The 2,500-nt window shown below is 31.6% G+C and overlaps 1 non-coding gene and 1 pseudogene across 1 annotated transcript; both read left to right on the top strand.

The window, feature by feature from the left end:
- The first annotated feature begins 1,108 nt into the window (after nucleotides 1-1,108).
- Nucleotides 1,109-1,264, top strand: LOC130452273 (5.8S ribosomal RNA). Its single transcript, XR_008910912.1, has one exon. It is a non-coding gene; the product is annotated as a 5.8S ribosomal RNA (ribosomal RNA).
- A 640-nt stretch (nucleotides 1,265-1,904) lies between these two features.
- LOC130452272 (large subunit ribosomal RNA) overlaps nucleotides 1,905-2,500 on the top strand; it is a 4,609-nt pseudogene continuing 4,013 nt past the window's right edge.

Raw genomic sequence — 2,500 nt, 5'->3', positions numbered from 1 at the left:
ATTATATTATATATAATTGTGAAAGAAATTTTTCTTTTCTACAAAATAATCGAACTCTTCAAAAGAAAATTTATATATGATATAAATATATGATGTATATATATTGAAATTTTTTTTTTTTTTTTTTATAAAATTCGAACAAGTTTCGAATAATATTTAAAAAAAAAAAAGATAAATATATTTCATACGTCTATAAAATATATATCTACATATATAAATTTACAGTAAAAATAACGAAAAATTTTTATCATAGATTAGTAGAAGGAGTCGACGACGACGACGACGACGAACGACGATGACGACACAATAGTAGTAACAATATATTTTTATTATTATATATATATATATTAACGATTGACAGAACGATCATTAACAAAATTTCTTGTTAACTAAAAACGTTCTAATATAAAGAATCGTTATTATAATAAACGAAAAATATATAGATTATTGAAACGTCGTCTGTTGTTGTTGTTGTTGTTGTTGTCGTCGTGTGTGTCTGTCTTCTGTATTTTTATGGAGAAATTTTATTTCGTTTTTTTATTATTACATAAGTTTTTTATCGATCGAAGGTAATACAAAAAAATTTCGACAATATTATATGTGATGATGATTATGTGAGATGATAAGACATTTTCTTCATCCGGGTACCTAAACGAAACTTTTAAGCACGTGTCGATTCTTTCGATATGTATAAAAATTCGTTTTAGAAATAATATTTCACGTATTATTTCGAAGGTGTTCGAAGATTTACGCCCGACCGTGTCGAAATTTGTATATAACTTTCAAGATTAAAAAACTTGTAATAATTAAGAGGAATATATCGTGCGAGATATCTGTCTATGCGCGCCTCGTTTGTAATAAAACATGTGCAGCGGTTAAAATTTATCGGATATTTTTAAGTACGATATTATAATTTCTCTAAAATTTATATATAATTACCATTTAATAAATAATATATATATATATATATATATATATATATATATTATATAAATGTCGTTAGATAATTCTATACGCGTATAAAATATTATAATATTATTATTAATTTAATAATCAAATATTAAAAATACGACGAATAGAATATGAGAAAACGACATAATAAAATGATTACCCTGAACGGTGAATCACTTGGCTCGTGGGTCGATGAAGAACGCAGCTAATTGCGCGTCAACTTGTGAACTGCAGGACACATGAACATCGACATTTCGAACGCACATTGCGGTCCTCGGATACTCGTTCCCGGACCACTCCTGACTGAGGGTCGTATCAATTTAAAAGACTGCTTAGAATTTAAAATTTTTCAATTTATTATAGAAAAATAAATGACTAAGCGTGTTGGATGTGTGAGACACAATAACGCACACTAAAAGAAAACACACGCACATACTATAAACTTGTGCGTATTTTTTTTTTGTGCGGCATCCTAAAATGCGAAAAGCAGCGTAAATTTTTTATAGAAAAAATTTGCGCAATTTTTGAACACAACGACGCTATTACTACCATAAATTGATCGTGTGTATTTTTATATGAAATACATAAAATTTGTTTGGTAGAGTTATATTTACGTATATATAGTCGATAAATAAGTGTATATATTATATATATTTAAAATGATAACGCGGTCGTCGTGTCCGAGAGAAATAATAAAGTTTCGAAGACTGGACGTCTGACCAGTGTTTTTTTTTATATCATTTATACTGTATCGACAAAATATATGAATTATATATATATATATATATATATATATATATATATATATATATATATATGTATAACTTGCTCTGCCGCCTCTATAAATAAAAACAAATAATGTTATATTTCATATAATGTGATTAAACACACGTTTTTTTTTTGTGATATTTTAGCGAATTGTATTTAAATATTATAGATATATTATAATATATCGACCTCAGAGCAGGTGAGATTACCCGCTGAATTTAAGCATATTACTAAGCGGAGGAAAAGAAACTAACTAGGATTCCCTTAGTAGCTGCGAGCGAACAGGGAAAAGCCCAGCACCGAATCCCGTGGTCGATATCGGCCACCGGGAAATGTGGTGTTAGGGAGGATCCGTTTATCACGAGATCGTGCGGCGCGTCCAAGTCCTTCTTGAACGGGGCCACAGCCCATAGAGGGTGCCAGGCCCGTAGCGACCGTTGCCGATTGCGTGAGGATCTCTCCTGAGAGTCGGGTTGCTTGAGAGTGCAGCCCTAAGTGGGTGGTAAACTCCATCTAAGGCTAAATATGACCACGAGACCGATAGCGAACAAGTACCGTGAGGGAAAGTTGAAAAGCACTTTGAAGAGAGAGTTCAAGAGTACGTGAAACCGTTCAGGGGTAAACCTGAGAAACCCGAAAGGTCGAAAGAGGAAATTCATTCGCGTTTCGATAATTGAAGTTGAACGTTTGTATGACGGATATTGTTGTTGTTTCGGCAACACAATAAATCGCGTTTTACGTTTTTCTAATCGATATCGAACGCGTGCACTTTTCCTCTAGT

Source organism: Diorhabda sublineata, unplaced genomic scaffold, assembly GCF_026230105.1.
Source record: "Diorhabda sublineata isolate icDioSubl1.1 unplaced genomic scaffold, icDioSubl1.1 Dsub_58, whole genome shotgun sequence".
Taxonomy (NCBI): Eukaryota; Metazoa; Arthropoda; class Insecta; order Coleoptera; family Chrysomelidae; genus Diorhabda; species Diorhabda sublineata.
This window is presented reverse-complemented; position numbering and strand designations above follow the sequence as displayed.